The sequence below is a fragment of the Rattus rattus genome, chromosome 6 (genome assembly GCF_011064425.1).
Source record: "Rattus rattus isolate New Zealand chromosome 6, Rrattus_CSIRO_v1, whole genome shotgun sequence".
In the NCBI taxonomy this organism is placed as follows: domain Eukaryota; kingdom Metazoa; phylum Chordata; class Mammalia; order Rodentia; family Muridae; genus Rattus; species Rattus rattus.
Window position 1 is genome coordinate 28,905,687 of NC_046159.1, and position 18,021 is coordinate 28,923,707.

General features: G+C 47.2%; 1 pseudogene; it reads left to right on the forward strand.

Moving 5' to 3' along the window:
* The first annotated feature begins 5,679 nt into the window (after positions 1-5,679).
* The window catches only part of LOC116904253, an 83,328-nt pseudogene continuing 70,986 nt past the window's right edge, over positions 5,680-18,021 (forward strand).

Consider the following 18,021-nt stretch of genomic DNA (forward strand, 5'->3'; position numbering starts at 1 on the left):
TGGCCAGGGCCATGGCAGTGTCTTTTTGTTTTTGTGTTTTTGGAGACAAAATTTTTCTGTGTATCCCTGACTGCCCTGGAATTCTCTCTGTAGACCAGTCTGGCCTCGAACTCATAGATCCACCTGCCTCGGCCTTCTGAGTGCTGGGATTAAAGCATGGGCCACCGCTGCCCAGATCATGCCATGTCTTTTGACCTAGTCCCTATTTCTTGGGGCTGGAAATCATGTAAACGTCTGGTTCTCTGAAGTCACCGCTCTGTTCCTTCACACAGAAGTGTATTGAGTTTGAGTTCATGGTACCTGATTTGGTAACTCAGGACAATGTTTTTCCTGCATGAGCCTTAGGTGGCCATCACTGATCGTCTCCCCAGAACTATTTGAATCAAAAGCTATGGTTAAGCTTCAGCCATATTTTCACTCTTGCTATGTGGTTCTGCCCTCTAACGAGCCATGGTCTTCTCTCCTGCTGGAGCAGCATATAAAGGTAGTAGAAGTGTGGGAAGTGGTAATGACTGAATGTCGTCTGTGTTTGTATCTTTTCCCAGGGCTACGGGACAGACTGCCATTTCTTGTTTGGCATTATCATCCAGACCTGACTATCCTGGTTGGCGTCACTAAGCTTGGAAGGCTGCAGTTAGGACCCTTTCAAGATGTACTTGGGGGTGTTGCTTGACTTACAGATGGGAAGTGACCTTTGTTAGTGTCATTCTCTTAAAATGAGAAAGGCATGGTACAGGGCTCTGAACGTCTGTCACCCATTTTGTAGGAAGGCCTCTTACGAATGGCCAGAAGTAAAGTGTGATTGAAATTTGGATGTAGACAATGTAGCTCTTCAGATTCTGTTAACTGCCAGTTTCTCCCATAATTGACACCTCAGTTCAGACCCTTGGATCTGGAATTTTCTCTGAGGATCTCAAGATAGCTCTGTGTGGGACTGTGGATTCATGAATTGTAGAAGAGGGATTGGAGGACCTTGGGCTAGGTGGCCGACTTCTTTTTGTTATACAAGGTCTGGTTGAGCCTCCAAATGATTAGCATGGTTGCCACTATTTGAATATGTTCCTCAAGGTTCAGATGTTGGGAAATTTAGTGGCATTTGAAGTTGAGGCCCTTGGGAAGTAGCTTAGTTTCTTTTCTAGTTTGGTAATAGAACACTAGGACCAGTCAGGATTTGGTGGTATGTTCCTTTAATCCTAACACTCAGAGGTAGAAGCAGGCTGACCTCCGAGTTCTAGGCCAGCCTGGTTTACAGAGCAAGTTTCAGGATAGCTAGAATTTCACAGAGAAACCTGTCAAAACAAAAGCAAAAACAAAAACAAAAAACCACACAAAAAAAGAACACCCCCCAAACAAAACCAATTAATAAACCAGTGAGCCAATCAATTAACCAAACTGCCAACCAACCAACCAGTCAACCAGCCAGCCGGCCAGCCAGCCAACTAACTAAACAAACAAAAACCCCAGTACTACCAAGAGCAGCTTGGGAAAGCAAGAGTTTATTTTCTCTTATTGTAGTTCATCATGTGACAAATTGGCAGGAACTTAAGGCAGGAACCGGGGGCAGGAACTCTGGATGCAGAGGCCATGGAGGAATGCTGGTTCCTGGCTTGCTTAGCCTGCTTTCTAATACCATCCAGGACCACTATTATCACTCAGGGGCGGCACCACCCCTACAGGATAGGCCCACCGACACCAATCATCAGTTGAGAAAATGTACCACAGGCTTTTCTACAGGTCAGTCTGGTAAGAACATGTTCTCAACTAAGAGTCCGTTTTCCAGAATGACTCTCCCCTGTGTCAAGTTGCCATAAAAACTGGCTGGCAGATGAGGTAAATGAGATTAAATGAGGTCATGAGGGTGGGACTTCATGATGACTCCAGTGACTGCATAAGAGAGAGAGAGAGATCCCAGTGAGCATGCTTGAAGCAGGTGATGTTATGGTGCAGCGAGAAGCCAATCACCAGGAGTTAGTTCCATGCCTTTTAAACTTCCCACCCTCCCGAAGCCACAAGGCAAATCCATCTCTAGACTTTGTAAATTACTTGTTCTTATTATAGCAGCAGGAAATAATAGAGACCACAGTTTTTCGGAGAATCCTTTGGTAAAAGGTTATTTAAGAATTGAACTATGTATAGAAATACAAACTCTACAGACACACCAGAAGAGCAGATGGTGCTCTTGAACCACTGAGCCATCTCTCCAGCCCCAGTTGTTTAACGTTTTTTGAAAGAATTTTTAAAATGATTATAGGCTTGCCAAAGGTTTGCAAAGCAACACAAAAATTTAATGCCTTTTGCTTCTTCTAATAGTACACACTTACAGAATTGTAACATAAAGGACATTGTTACAACATGCCAGACTAATATTTAAGCATAAGTTTCTGGCTATTTAAATGTAATTAGTTTTTTAATGTGGTTGATTTTATGTTCCAAGATTCAACTCAGAGCCCCACACTTCACACAGTTCTCGTGTCTCCTTAATTTCTCCCAATTTGCATTTATGAAATTTAATGGCGATGGTAGTAATAATGTTGAAGTATACGGTCACTCTATAAGGGCATACAATGACCTGCTTCCTTTCTCTTCTTTTTGTCCTCATTTTTCCTTATCAAACAAGACTTAGATTAACTTTATTTTCATTTGTTTTATTTTTATTTCTGATTTTTATTTCTGAAATAGGCGGAAAGCAACGACAGTCATTTCAAAGGTTTTATGGCAGTCTCATCTGTGTTTAAGAATAGTTGAGGTCTTTCTTGGGATGTAGAGATCACAGCCATAATAGTCACACAGCTGATTTTATGGTTAATACATAATCTGAAATTTAGCCCAGGGCGGCTTTTTGAAGTAGCTGGGGGAGGTTGGGGGCGAGTGGCGTTATGCTCTTTGTCTCCTGTTGTGCGGCTTCAGCTGCTCCTGCTTCCACTCTTCAGAGGTATTTCTACCCAGGTAGAACATTTTTGGGTTTCCCTTCACAAGCTTGCCATTTCCTGGGGCTCCCAAGAGAGCCAACTTCTGACACTCTGTGTAGGCGATCTCTGAATTGAGGTGCAGGTCGCTCTTGGTGCCCATAGTTGACCTCGCTGTTCTGTATTTGGGCTTCTGTGTGCGCTCAGGTCCGAGTCTGTATGTGGTACACGGTAATTTCCAGACTTCTTAGAGATTTTCTTGCTTCACCTAGGGGCTTCCCTAACAAGTGTTCAGGAGGCGGAAATTTTTCCCAAGCCCAGAAGCCTTTTTGCCCTTACAGCAGCAGGGGGCGCTGCGGGCACGTACAAGACCAATTCTACCGCGGCAGTGGTCATGAGGCAAGAGTGGGATCCCAGGCCCTTGAGTTTGGATTTTTAACTCCAACCTGGAGCAAAGATTATAAAAGAAGAAAGATGGAACTTTCTTTGTCCCTTTTCTTTGGCTATCTGTTACCTTCGTAGGACAACCCGGCTCGGAGGAGGAAGAATTCACTGGAAGGTGGCTCTTTCCCACGTGAAGAGGGAAGGTAATTACCATCCTACTTTAACGGACAGAAACTTCCTTGCTGGGCCAATAACCCCAACTGGACCTGGGTATCTTAGTTCTTAGTGATGCTAGACTAGCTTTTCCTTTGGGCCTGAGAATGATAGTCAACCAATTTAGGGCTGTCTTCCACTCGGGTGATGAATTAGGCATGTTGGGCTAAACTTTTATGGTTGTCCTTCATTTATTATTTGGGTGGATTCTGCCAGGGGAGTTCCAGGTTCCATAGAGTGCCTACCTGGTGCCCGGGGACGACTGCTTCCTTCCTGGGCCTTGGTTTCTTCAGGCTTCTGTTGACCTGCCTATTTCCCTCACGTTTGCAACTTCTGGGGCTTTCACAGAGGGCTGGGAAAGGTTCTGGAATGGAGTCCCTGGGTGATATGGGCAGAGATGTGCTGTGGCAAGAACAGCGTGGGCACTTCTAAACCTCCATGGAAGATGGTTTTGAGGACTCCCGTGATGAATGTCACACACCCCAGTTCCTGCACTGTCTAGATCGTCAGTGGTGCCCAGCTTCCCAGTCACCTTGAACTTAGGGCTATACCCCCATGCTTTGCTGGTGGAGAGAGGATTGCTGTAAGGGTCCTCTGTTTTTTCTGCTTCCTACCGCCCCTTTGTCCCCCATCTCCCGTGACTGATGGCACATGTCTTACTCCTAGACAGTCTTTACACCTTCATGATGGAGCTTGGTTGTGTGTGCGGCAGCAGACCTGGCCAGACTCTGTCCAAGTAGTTGTGGGAAGAGGCTTTCCAGTCAGTTCTTCCTCCCTCATCTACAGGGGCTCCCACAGAGACCTCAGAGATGGAGACACAGAGACACTTTCACACTCGGAAACTCCGACATGGAGACACTTCCAGAGACACAGATACACAAAGAGACAGATATGTAATGATGATACAAATAGGCAGAGCTGTACTCATACAAGCATATCAGCAGAGAACATGGATGCACATAGAAGCACATAGGCATACACAAGACATACAGATAAGAACACACAGATGGAGACACACTCCCTCCAACAAGGCCACGCCCCTCCGTCAAGGCCACACCCCAATAAGACCACGCCTCCCAAGACCACACCCCAGCAAGACCACGCCTCCTCCAACAAGGCCACGCCCTTCCCACAAGGCCACGCCCCTCCGAGGCCACGCCTCCTCCAATAATGCCACACTTCATAAGAGTGCCACTCCCTATGGCCAAGCATTCCAACACATAAATGTATGGGAGCCAAACCTATTCAAACCACAGCAGATGGGCACACAGAGAGGTGTACATTGATGCACACAAAGAGATGGTGATACATGTGAACTTTAAGAGACAGAGATTCACATAGGAGTAGTAACATGCAGAGAGACACACAGAGACACGGGGACACATGGCACACATATTTGTTTACAGATGGAGGCTTGCACAGATATATAGACAGACATGCCTATGAGACACAAACAGACATACATACAAAGTTAGAAAGATAAAGACACCCTTGGCTTCTCATGCCACATACGTGCACGGGATAATGGACAGACCAACCTTTTGATCTTTCTGTCATTATCTTTTCAAGTCTTTGGTCTCACACCTGAGAGCAGGGTTTGGAATGAGAAGCTGTGAATGATGCCACTTTGTCTTTTGTTCTGTAAAGACACTCTTTACAGAGTGCCACAGCTCGTGTCCTGTGTCGCTGGGATCTAGCTGCTCTTCTTTGGGACAGTTTTGTATTAGAACTGCATCTGATGTTTGCACATGTTGTCCTTCCCTGCCCAGACCCCAGGTCTGACACGGGGCTGTCCGAGTCCAGACACCATGGCTTTATGACCTTCTGTGGGTCACACCTACTTTGTGTGGGATCTTGACTTGTTCTTTTCATGTCTGTAAGTGCTTGAAATGTCCAGAGAGGAGCAGGGCACCCCTATTTCTGCATTCCCTGATTTCCTAGTGAGTGGTAAGGTTTTAAAGGACAGTAGCCCCACAGCTTTTTATAGCATTGTAAATATCGTTTGGTCTCAGCCCTGACCTTTCTCCCTGACACTGGCAATTTGATGTGGGGTCCAGGAAGCCTGATCTTACTGACCCTCTGTGGGGCTCTTGTTACATGTAACTCCCTCTGCCAGCCCCTCACCTTCCGTTTTATCTCGAGCATTCCTGCTACAGGACTGCTGATCTGAATTACGATGGCGTTACAGCACAGTCTCTACGAGGCAGCAGCATCCAGACACGTGCTTCCCACTAAGGGCCGGAGAAACCACAGCAGGAGGATGGTAGGCGCTGGCTTGCAGTTAGGTGGGAGTGAAGTTGAGTCTCGTCAGTGCTTCTGATGTTCCTAGCCATGTTTTCAGAGTTAGCAGCATCTAGTGCTTGACCATATTGGTGCACGAGCTTGCCCTCTCCTACGCCGCCGCACGTTGCTACTCATATCACTCTTCCTCACACGTATATGGCCAAAGCATGGTTATAGGTTTCTCAGTAGCAGGGAACACCGCCCGTTTGCAGAACGCCTCTTGTACCAGCACAGCTCACATAACTGAGGATACATAGACTTCTTTTTCCCTTCCTCCACTTGCCCTTTTGGATCCCCTCACCCTGATATTAGCACAGTGTTCTCAAGCTCCCTAATGCTGCCACCCTTTAACACAGTTTATCATGCTGTGATGACCCCCACCCATATGAATTGTAATGAAAATATTTTTGGGGACAGAGGTTTGCCAAAGGGGTTGCATGAAAACTGCTGTACTAGTAAGCTATGGAATGAAGACGTTTTTGTCATTTACTTGGTGAGTTTTGTGACCCCTGTGAATTTATTTATTTTTCTTTTGTATTTTCTGGACCCGGGGCCAGAGTTCCAATCGAAGCATCACAAAACTCCAAGGGATGCGATTCAAATTTGGTGGGTGCTGAGCCGAATAACATTATAATAATGTTCCAGCAGGTGGCAGCAAAGAGCCAGGAAATTGAGTTGCCTTGTAATCACTGGGCTGCATCACTGAGTCCTGGGTGGCCTGCCCTCGGCACAATGGATTTACAATAGTCATTACTGCCATACATCCAGCCTCACATTTCTTTGTGCCTATTAGGTTGTCCCCAGAGAGCAAGGGCTCAGGGTGCAGGAGTCTCCCTTCCAGCCCAGTTAATTGGGGCCCAGGATTCGGGCCAGGGGTCCTTGAACTACTGCCAGAAAACCAGATCCAGCTTATGCTGGGCAGCAAGATCAGAAATGATTTTTAGGTAAAAAAATTAATTTAAAAACATCTATTTAGTTTTAATTTATGCCTATGTGTTTTCCCAGAGGTCGAAAGAGGGCATCTGATTCCCTGGAACTGAACTTACAGGCGGTTGCGAGCAGATTGACGTGGGTACGGGAAGTCACCTCGAGCCTTCTGCAAAAGCAGTAACTGCTGTTAATTGCCTTGTCTCTCAGCTTTCATGTGATTGAAAATAGTCAATCACATTTTGTGAGAGCTGAAAATGAGACAAAAATCAAGTTTCCGTGTTTATAAATAAAGTTTTATTTCAACACATTTGTGCTCACTTCTTTTCCGGTTACCTTTGCTGCATCTAACCTACAATGGCAAAGCTGAGAAATCCTGTCGGATGTTGTATGAGTGAAAAGCATAAAGCACTCTCTCTCCTGCTCTTTACAGAAATATGGTGCAAATCTCCGGATCAGTTGCCGAGGACTTCTGTGGACTCCCAACTGTTAAGCTGGTTTTGGAGAGAACTGAGGGTTGCTGGTGTGCTGTGGGGCCCTGAGAACCCTGGGAGATGTCAGTGATGGATCCTCTCTCAGTTCTATCCAGAGAGCATCCCTGGGGATGCTGGGTTCTGTCAGGCAGGGGTCTGGCTCCAGGAATTGTGGTTGTTTCCAAGGATGTGTTCTTGCTCAAATTCCCCAAGGGTCTTGGTTCATGTACTAACTTTGACCCTGGAATTAAAAGAATGCTTTCGACCCCTCAAACTCCTCTAGTGACAAGTTGAGCATCTCTTAATGTCTTAGCTCTGTCTAAAATTCCTGCTGAGCCGATATTGCTTCAAAGGTTACATAATGTCTTTGTGTATAGAAATGTCACGTGGTATTTCACAAACATGCAACATTTTATATGTTGACTTAAAAAAAAATCCCAGCTGATTGAAAATTTTGTAAGGGAAATAAATACTTTATGGCATTCTGGATAACAGGGTTCACTGTATTCTGAAAACCTGTGCTTGCAACCCCAAGGCAGGGGTCCGAGTTCTCCATGGAAGCATTCCAAACAGACCAACTCAGTGGAAGGTGCTTCCATAGCAGGATCCTTGATTTCCTGTACTGTGTTCTGTTGGACCTCCAGAGCAACTGATAACATTTTCACTTATTAGGAGCTTTGAGAGTTTTTCTTTTTAAAAGAGCTCTGGAACCCAACCTTGTCCCCTCCTTCTGCTGATGTTTATCTAAAGACACCGCCACATTGTTGCTCCTGAAGATTACTGAAGAGCTTCTAGGCAGCCCTGTTGGTGCTTGTTTCCTCCAGCTGCAGACTGCAGACCAGGACTGGGATGGTCGCCCCTGTACCGCAAGTCTATGCTTCCTTCTCCTTTGCCCAGGATCCTGCGAGGTCTTAGACTCACGGCAAGCAGAGGCTGGAGACCTTTCAGTGGTCCACACTACATCCACCTCTCTCTGACCTCTGATGCGTGTATGTCCCTCTTATTCCTGTGTGATCCCAGTGGCCTGCTGGAGGGCCAGTGTGCTGGGGCACACTGTCGGTGCTAGTTGGGGTCACCGCTCTTAGATTTTTCTCTTTCATTCCTTTCCTCAGATGTAGTTTTTGTCTAGGGGCCAATCTCCACCATCAGTGATATTACAACTTGTCCTTTACCCTTCCCACCACTACCCTGGGCTGCTCTGTTTCTTAGGTTGTGACATTTATCCCCACTGTCAGGACTGTTCAGTTCACAAATCACCTATCCCAAGGGGCTTATGACAATGTCTGTCATGTGCCAGGCCCTTAGCACTTATTTATTGAGTGAACCATCAAGTGACTTCTTAAGAGGTGAGACGCAAATTAGCAAGTTATCTCAAAAAAGGCTAGCCATTATTTTTTTAAAATTAAAATGTATTTTTATTTACTTGTGCTTATTTTTAGAATTTAATTTTTGAGGACGTCCTACGTGGGTGTTGTATTTACATTACTCATCCTCTCTCTGCTCCTCCAACTCTTCCTGTGTTTCCCTCACAGTTTTTCAAATTCAAGACGTCTTATTTCTCATTCTTTATTACTCGCCCCCCTACCCCCACACACTAACACAGTCTGCCAAATGCATTTAGTGTCACTGGTTTATGTGTGTGTTTAGGACTGACCACTTGGGACTGGATAATCTATCAGGGGCCTCGTTCTTGGAAAAATCATTCTCTGTCTCCCCAGACTTTAGTTGGCTATAGCTCTTCGTCTAAAGGGTGTTGTGAGATTTCCCTATCCATAGTGACATGTCCACTAGGTTGTCTCATGTAAGTCTTGTTTACTTAGGTGATCACAGTTTTGAGATTTTATGGGTACAGATTCCCAATCATGAATAAAAGACACTATCTTACAGCAGATGTTCAGGTCCTCTGGTTCTTATACACCCATTCCCTATCTTTCTGGGATGTTCCCTGAACCTTAGGTGTATGGGTTGTGCTATAGAAGAATCAGTTGGTGTTGGGCACTCCAGTCTATGTTTTGACCACCGTGGCTTTCTGTAATGACATCTGTATGCTACAAGAAGCTTCTTTGATGAGGGGCCAGGGTCACATTTGCATGTGGGTGTAAGGATAAGTATTTTGAATGTAGTTAGGAATTATATTGGTTTAGGAGAGCATCGGTATAGATTCCCCTCTGAGACGCACGAACTCACCAGCCACAAGCCAATGGTTGGCTGAGTTACAGGACCAGGCATGGTTTCCCTCTTGTCAAGTGGGTCTTACATCCAGTTAGAGGGTTGTTGGTTGTCCTCAGAATATAAGGACTGCCCTTGGGGACCTCTGGCCATAGTGGTCACTGCTGTGGTTTGCAGGCTTTGGGGTTGGGTAGGATGAGCCATTGCTTTTCTCTCTTGGCAGCTTCTTCTGGTACTTTCTGGTGCTACGAGATCTAGTCCTCAAGGAGGAGGCTTCCTGATTAGACCCAGCTTGAGTCCTCTAAGTCCCGAGTTGGAAGCTTGTGGTGTTCTCTGCAATAATAGCATCTGAATGTCAAGTTCTGGAAGGCAACCGAGGGCAGTGGCAAAGGCCCAGGCTGTCTTGAGAGTCTCTTTGACTCCACTGGCCAACAACTTGAAGGGAAGTTTCTCACGCCTGGCGCTGGGACTTTTGCTACATAGTCTATGGTTCTTGGGGGAACCATTATCACCCCAAGTGGAATAACTTATTCAGACTATACACATATGTCCATGTGTGTTCACACATTATACATATATATGTATAATGCATATATTATACATTTATATGTATATATTTTATGTAAGCTTAAAATAATGTTTTGGGTGGCTTTTTCAGGCTGGTTTTTTTTTTTTTTGAATTGCTGGCCAGCACCCTTAAGTTGGGATATTTAAGTGGGCTCATTCAATGTTTTTGTTTTGTTTTTCTCAGTATAACAAGCTAAGAATCACTTGGCAGGGTTGTGTTGGAAAGTCACTTATGAAACAAACCTGGAAACTCTGTAAGCGCCACCTGTCTTGAGTGTAGCTGTAATTAAATTACGGTAAAGACTCTGATCTTCAAGCCTGGGAAACTGTTGGCGAGGTGATGCGGATAGCTTCAAGAACTGGGTTAAAGCCTGCAGTACTCTGCGTTGGTTTATTTCATTAAAACCAGCCTACTTCAGCCTGACAACCATGACCAGCATACTATTTTGGCCTATTTCATATAATTTGGCACACCAAATGGAAGTAATCTTATTTTCTATGTGACAGTATATGCACACATAGCGTGGATGGTTGGAATAGAAAATTTTGCAGAACTTGAATGCTTACTTTAATACTACATACTCAATCATGCCTATAGCCTATGGCTTACCTGTGGTTAGTAAATATCATCCCACTTACATGTGCGTGGGAGCGGCAATGCCATTAGCTTCTCCTTAGAAACACCGGGAAGATGAAACAGAATTAACTGTGAAACGACATTCTGGCAGGGTCAGGGGATTTTCAAGATGGCGAGGATGTTCAAGATGGGTCTATTGTCGAGTTTGTCCAGAGGAAGGACACAGCTGCCGCCGCCGCCAGAGACACTTCCTGGCAGTGTACAGTCGTCTCCCGTCTTGCTAAATCATCACATTTGGCACGAACTCCAGAGGACTAGCAGGCCTCTCAGTCTCTTTCAATTAAATTCGACCATGCCATCCTTCCTGCCAACCTGCTGTTAATTTGCCCCCCCCCACTGCCTCATTTTTAGTGGCTTCCCATTTCCTTCAGGATCAGCTCCAGGAAACCTCATGCCCTGGCACCAGCATTCCTGAGGTTGTTTCTTCCTTCATTTATCCTTTGTTCTCGTCTTGGTCCTGGTATGAGCGCGGCCTTCCACACCGGGAGACCACTGTGTTCTGGGGGGTTCCAGAGTTAGAGGGCCAGGTGCATCTTGGGAAACTGCCTTATCCTTGGGTTCTAGGGTCCCGTGTGTTTATCTCCTCCCACTTCAGTTGAAGTGGTGACGATCAGGAAGGCCCGTCAATGCTACTAAACGGCGTGAGCCTTTCAAACAGCTGAGATCAGGGTCTCACGTGGGCGATACTCAATTAACAGCCAAACAGGGTCTCTCACGTGGATGAGCCTTCCTTAGTGCTAGAGGAACCTCGTGTGGGCTCTTCGTTTTTGTTCTTATAGAAGAATCATTCCTGCAGTTAATACAGGGTCCAAAAGTTCTCCCAATAGACTCTGCTGTAGTTGGGGTCCCAAATATCCCCAAAGGACAAGTGTCAAAGGCTTGGTCCCCAGACCACTGCACTACTGTATTATTAGGAAGTAGATTCTACTAGGAAAAAAAAAAAAAAAAGACAGGCCTTTGGGGAGCATGCCCAGAGAGGATACTGGGGCACGGCCCCTCCCCTTCCTCTCTCTTTCTTTCTGCCTGTCATAAAGTGAACAGCTCTCTTTGTAGCATGCAGCCTTCATGAACTGCTGTGCTACCCAACCCCAGAAGTAATGGGCCAAATGTCTATGGGCAGAAACCAAAGAATTTGTGCATTCAAATCAGCTTTTGTACCTTTAGGCTTGATTATTTAGGGTGATGTCATAATAGTAGGAAACCAACATGACCACTAAAAAGTTTTTGCCTTTAAAGGAATCGTGAATTCCTGTCATTTAAACTGTTCCAGAGACATCAGAACACATACAGAAACAAAGAAAGAAACAAAAACCAAACCCCAAATAAACAAACCCAAACAGAAAACCCCCCAAAGAAAAAGAAAACAGTCGACACGTTCCCGTTCACATCAGACAAAAGCACCGTGAAAAGAAAATTATACAGGTTAATTTGATGCAAAAACAAAGATCCGAGGATCTCAGTGAATTCTGAGCAAATCGAATAAGCAGTTCTTTGCAGGGCTATGGCTTGAGAGAAAACTGAGTGATGTGACTACAGCTGACCAAAGAGAGCTGTTAATGTGGCCTGAAGTGGAAAGGAGCACTCTACTGAACGAAGGTGACAAAATGTGGAGAGACTGGCGCAGTGCGAGGCGTGAAGGCGAGCAGCGTTCGCCAACCAGAGTCAAGTTTGAGGCCTGTCCCTAGGGGGAGTTCACGCCTGGCCATGGCTAAGGTCACAGGTCCTACTACTGTTGTCTTGCTAAATGGACATGTTGTCAGACTACCTTCTAAATATTAATACTTACACATACAGTTTAGTGCTGCTTTCAAGCTAGGCCAGACTGCTTCTCCCTGCAGTGGGTAGCAGTTAGGGGCCAAAGTGCAGAAAGAAAGTGAATATTGAGCATTCAGCCCTGGATGGACAACTGTATTAGTACATCCCACCCAAGACTAAAGAAACATTTAGGAAGAGAGGGTGGGAAGGATGAGAGAGCTAGAGGATGGGGAGGACTGAGGAGCGCTGTGATGGGGAGGAGCACTGTGATGGGGAGGAGCACTGTGATGGGGAGGAGCACTGTGATGGGGAGGAGCACTGTGATGGGGGAGCACTGTGATGGGGGAGCACTGTGATGGGGAGTACTGTATGGGGAGGAGCACTGTGATGGGGAGGAGCACTGTGATGGGGGAGCACTGTGATGGGGTGGAGCACTGTGATGGGGAGGAGCACTGTGATGGGGAGGAGCACTGTGATGGGGGAGCACTGTGATGGGGAGGAGCACTGTGATGGGGGAGCACTGTGATGGGGAGGAGCACTGTGATGGGGAGGAGCACTGTGATGGGGGAGCACTGTGATGGGGAGCACTGTGATGGGGAGTACTGTATGGGGAGCACTGTGATGGGGGAGCACTGTGATGGGGAGTACTGTATGGGAGTACTGTGATGGGGGAGCACTGTGATGGGGAGTACTGTATGGGGAGTACTGTGATGGGGGAGCACTGTGATGGGGAGTACTGTATGGGGAGGGCTGTGATGGGGAGGAGCACTGTGATGGGGAGGAGCACTGTGATGGGGAGGAGCACTGTGATGGGGAGCACTGTGATGGGGAGCACTGTGATGGGGAGCACTGTGATGGGGAGTACTGTATGGGGAGTGCTGTGATGGGGGAGCACTGTGATGGGGAGTACTGTATGGGGAGTGCTGTGATGGGGAGGAGCACTGTGATGGGGAGGAGCACTGTGAGGGGGAGGAGCACTGTGATGGGGGAGCACTGTGATGGGGAGCACTGTGATGGGGGAGCACTGTGATGGGGAGGAGCACTGTGATGGGGGAGCACTGTGATGGGGGAGCACGGTGAGGGGGGAGCGCTGTGAGGGGGAGTACTGTATGGGGAGTACTGTGATGGGGGGGCGCTGTGATGGGGAGTACAGTATGGGGAGTACTGTGATGGGGGAGCACTGTGATGGGGAGTACTGTATGGGAGTGCTGTGATGGGGAGGAGCACTGTGATGGGGAGCACTGTGATGGGGAGTACTGTATGGGGAGTGCTGTGATGGGGAGGAGCACTGTGATGGGGAGGAGCACTGTGATGGGGAGGAGCACTGTGATGGGGGAGCACTGTGATGGGGAGTACGGGGTGGGGAGGAGCACTGGGGTGGGGGAGGAGCACTGTGATGGGAGAGTGCTGTGATAGAGAGGACTGTTGTGATGGGGAGGAACACTGTGGTGGGGGGAGTGCTGTGAAATGCTGTCTTCTGGGGGAGCTTTGAGGAATGCTGTCTTCTGGGCATGACACCACTGATGCACTTGGGAACTCACTGTAGCTGAGGTTACATGCACAAGAGCAATGTTGGCTGAACTAGATCAACTGGCAGTGCTAATTGGAGAAGTGGAAAAGAAGAGGAGGAGGAGGATGAAAACATGGAAGGGAAGGAAGGAATTATCAAAGAAAAAATAAAAAAGGAAAATGTATTAAAAGAATTACAAAATCCTTCTTTGAGAGCCATCATGGAAGGATGTGCTTGACAAAGCAACCCAACACCAGTGTGACAATAGCCCCTCAATAACCCCAAAGGCAGATCCCAAGAGACTCCGTGCAAGTCGTTATGAATCATCGTACTCTGTCTTCAGCTCTGTCTTGGGCATTTCAAAGATAAACGCAGAGGGCTAGGAATGGGTTGGGTATGTAGCTCACCTCGTGTGTACAAGTCCTGAGTTTATCCTCCAGACATAAGAACACAAGTGAGCTTACTCAGGGCTCCGTGCTAGGCCTCATGACCTGAGTTAGGTTCCCAGAACCCTCCTCGTTAAAAGAGGAAGCTGACCCTCACCAGCTCTCCTCTGAGCTACGGTTTAACGCCCACCCCCATGTTCCCACCCTTACCTCTCCACGCTTCCTCCCATGCACGAGGACACACACACAAATCCATACTGACTTTCGGTCCAGGGCAGATGTGGGGTTGAAGTTTCTCAAGGTCCCACAGGGCACACATTGATGTTTCGGGGCCTCAGGTGAGGGCAGGAGGCTCTCATTCCAAATGGGAAAGGGCTGCAGTTGACCAAGCTGTCAACACGCACAGCCACACTTCAATCTCTCTCATGATTCAGAGTAACTGGAGGAGTCATACGACCAGGGTTTTAATCATAGCATAAGTTAATAATTTAAACCAGACAAAGTGCTCCTGGGAATCCCTCATTCCATGAAGCATTTTTACAAACATTCGTGATATTGCACCTAATTCTCCCATGTTTACTTTCATCGAGACGCTGCAATATTTTATAATTTGGCTTTTTCACCTTTGGAAATAAACCAGACTTGGATTAGAAAAAATGTTTTGTCAGGATTTTGGAAGAATTCAGTCATGTGGGTAACTTGTGAAATTGGGATGTGGATGGCTGAGATGAGGAAGTCATTCTGAGGGAGCCTTGCGTGTGGCCTCCTGACCCCCGCTCAGTCTCAGAGAGGACGTGGCCTTTTGAAACCCATCTTCATCTTGAGTCCCCTGGAGCAATCGTCCTGGCTCTCTGCCACACTTGGCATCCAAGCATTTGGCTCAAAAGTGATCTCGAGAGGAGCCGGCTGGTCAAGTTGGACGTTTGATTAGATCGGCTCACAGTCTGCACTGATCACCTTCACGCATGCGTCAAGTTTGTGGTGGGTAACGCAGCTAATTACCTAGTGACTGACTGTTCTTAAAGCCACACTCAGGGGGTCAGGGACCCATTGGCGAGCCCTTCAGCAGCTGTTCTTGCCTGTGTTCTCTTCAGTTTCTCCCCTGGGCTGCTGTTTACTGTTGGGGATGAAGCTGAGGACCCATCCTAGTTCTTTTAGTGGAAGCTTTTTGGCTTACTAGAGTACACGCAGTCTCTCCCTGACCATGATTCCTAGGCAAGGGTGCATGCGATTGGAAAGTGGGGTCTCTTTTCTAGAGTTTAGTTGAAGAGCTGGAGTTACCGTTGGGGCACAGAGAAGGAATTTTTTCTTTCTTTAAAAAGAGTTATTTATTTATTATACATAAGTACACTGTAGCTGTCTTCTGACACATCAGAAGAGGGCATCAGATCCCATTACAGATGGTTGTGAGCCACCATTTGGTTGCTGGGATTCAAACTCAGGACCTCTGGAAGAGCAGTCAGTGCTCTTATCCACTGAGCCATCCCTCCAAATCCAAATTAGGGATTCTTAATTCCTTCTTCCTAAGCTGACTTGGGGTGGAAAACAAAAAGTACAACCCAGCTTCACTAAAATATCCTTTAAAAGATTGTTTAATTATTAGTCAGCAACAGGAGAAGTCCAAGTAATGTTGATGCCTTCCCAGAGGACCGAGAATAGGGTGGCCTCAGGGAAACCTAAGGTGGAAGGATCCATTTTGGTCCCTGGTGCAAAAGGTGTGAGGTGAAGTCTAGGAGACGGGGCCTTCAGGACTTGTGGCCTTGTGAGGTCGCAAGGTATGGTCTTCAGTTACCAGCTCATCAGAGAAGCCAGGTTTTCTAACAGTCTGTGTCGCTGACTCGGTGGGCCCAGCCCGGGCTGCAATACTCCTTCCTCACCTGTCAGGTTCCACAGTTGCCACATTTGTCTCCACCCAGGTCCCAGCTCAGTCTGGGCAGCACTGCTCACCACCCTCATTTCTCCTTTTCCGCTCTGGACCTTAGTGTCCTCCCTGCCTTCCTCCTGTTCCTTCCCGGACCGGTTCTGGTTCTGGTTACTCCAACAAGCTCCCTGCCCACTGGGCCAGACTGGGCTAGCCTCCCTGCCTGGCCTCCTGCTAGTCCCTCACCTTTGGCTTCTTTGTCCTCTCTGCACCCCTCCCAACCTCCCCACCCCCACAGGCTTCCCTGCTCTCTACCCCTCTTCCCACATGGGCTGCCCTCACTTCCTCAGGGTCGCACCCATCCAAGCCCTTCTCAGACTCCCGGTTTGCTTTCTGCCTTCCCTTTTCCTCAGGCCACCATTAACAACAGTAAAGTCTGCACACATGCAAAGTAAGGGCTTCATTACAGCACTCTCACACGTATGTGCGATATGTGGGCAACACGCTGTTTTTGCTGTTCTGCACCTTCAGCCAAGGTCAGTCAGATGCAGAGCTGCGAGTGCATCCTGCTTACACAGGTCTCATCCTGTTCGGATTTACATAAGCACTTTCAGACTTTGATTCGAAGGCAAGGTGTGCTGAGCTGGAATGCAGATGCTGTTCATGGAGGTTGGCTCAAAACCCTGGCTGACTTCCACGGTCTGGTGTTGCTTTTTAAAATTTTTATTTTGCGTCTGTCCCTTTGACTTTTGGGTTTTCGGAATCTCCATGTTAGAGATCCATCCTACAGGTTAGACATAAAAATTTTTTTTTTCTTTCAAAAGTAATGACTGTGGTTCAAAATGATTTTTCCTGGTCCATCAACATCTTTTTAGTTACTGTTTTTGTTTAAAGCCATGGTAACATAATTGAATTACTTTTGGGAGTAGCCAATTTGCAGAACTTTAAAAAGCACTGAGCCAAATCCGTTTGACAGAATACTTCACAATGCTGGGTTAAATCTTCTTTGACAAATGTTTTAATTGCTGAAAGCTGAACCTTGGAGAGCTTTTGGCTGGAGTCCTGCTTAGGAGCTTGGGAAAAAGAGGCACTGGTGGTCAGACCTGGTCTGGGACTTCCCCTAGTCCCCTTCTTTCTGTGCTGCCATGTCCTCATGCCTTTGGGGACACAGTAGGGACTCACTGCTGCTTCAGCCCTGGCTTCCATGGGGATAAATGGAAGGAGGTCTGCTGAGGGGCAGGGGCACCAGAGGGTTTTCTCCTCCGGTCCTTTACTGTTTGAAACACTGCTTTCTTTTAAAACTCACCTGACAGGAAATTGCCATTGTCACAGTGCTGGGAGAGAGGACATTTAAGAGGTGACTGGACCATGACTGGACCATGAGGACTGTCCTAGTTAGGGGTACTATTGCTATGATAAAACACCATACTGAAAACAAGTTGGGGAGGAAAGGGTCCGTCTCTGAAGGAAGTCAGGACAGGAACTCAAACAGGACAGGACCCTGGAGGCAGGAGCTGATGCAGAGGCCATGGAGGGCGCTGCTTACTGACTTGCTCCTCATGGCTTGTTCATTCTGCTTTCTTCTTTCTTCTTTCTTTTCTTTTTCTCCCTGATTCAGGGTTTTTCTGTTTAACCTTGGCTGTCCTAGAACTCACTCTGTAGACGGGGTTGGCCTTGAACTCAAAGATCTGCCTGCTTCGGCCTCCAGAGTGCTGGAATTAAAGTTGCGTGCCACCACTGTCGGGCTCGGTCTGCTTTCTTATAAAATTAAGACCACAAGCCCAGGGATGGCATCACCCACTGTTAGAATATCTGGTGTACTCCCGGACAGATCACACCAGCGACAGGTCTCATGTGGCAGGTTTTATTGGTGGAGGCGGCCTCTGAGGGGCGAGAGGGAAGTAAGAAGAAGGGGGCTGTGGGTCAGAGTACTCATCTTTTAACTGCCAT